Source organism: Rhinopithecus bieti, unplaced genomic scaffold, assembly GCF_001698545.2.
Source record: "Rhinopithecus bieti isolate Rb0 unplaced genomic scaffold, ASM169854v2 scaffold_13184, whole genome shotgun sequence".
In the NCBI taxonomy this organism is placed as follows: Eukaryota; Metazoa; Chordata; class Mammalia; order Primates; family Cercopithecidae; genus Rhinopithecus; species Rhinopithecus bieti.
The window spans coordinates 1,759,959-1,760,560 of NW_016807417.1; positions in this window are offsets into that span (position 1 = coordinate 1,759,959).

Genomic DNA, 602 nt, shown 5'->3' on the forward strand with positions numbered 1-602 from the left:
GAAATATAAGATATGATTATTAGTATCTATGGAAAAGATCTGAGATAGAAAAAAAGAATGCTTTAAACGTAATAAAGCAAACACTTCTGTGTTCCAGACACAGTTCGCAGCTCTTGTTATATGCCTCATTTAATTTTCACAACAAACTAAAGAGATAAATACCTTTTTTTGTGTGTTGTTGTGAGACAGGGTCTCACTCTGTTACTTAGGCTGGAGTGCAGTGGCACGATCTCAGCTCACAGAAACCTCCTCCGCCACGCCAAGCCTAAATACCATTATTATGGCCAGTTTACAGGTGAAGAAACTGAGGCACAGAGAAGTTAAATACCTCTCCCATAGTCACTGTGGTTTTGAAGCCACAGTTTGTCTCTAATAATCATGAGCTGAACAATAATGCTACACTGTCTGTCTTATCAAATGTTGAGGATGAACATCTCTTTCTGCTATCTTAACATCAAGTCAGAAGACTTTCACCTGAGAAGTAGCCTGCATAGCCAACACTTCCCATTTCTCTGGTTAGTGGCTCCTGAATGTTACCACATTGGGCTTCACAAAATGTGAAGCTTGAAGTGAGGTCTAACAGAATATCAGGCACCGGGGGG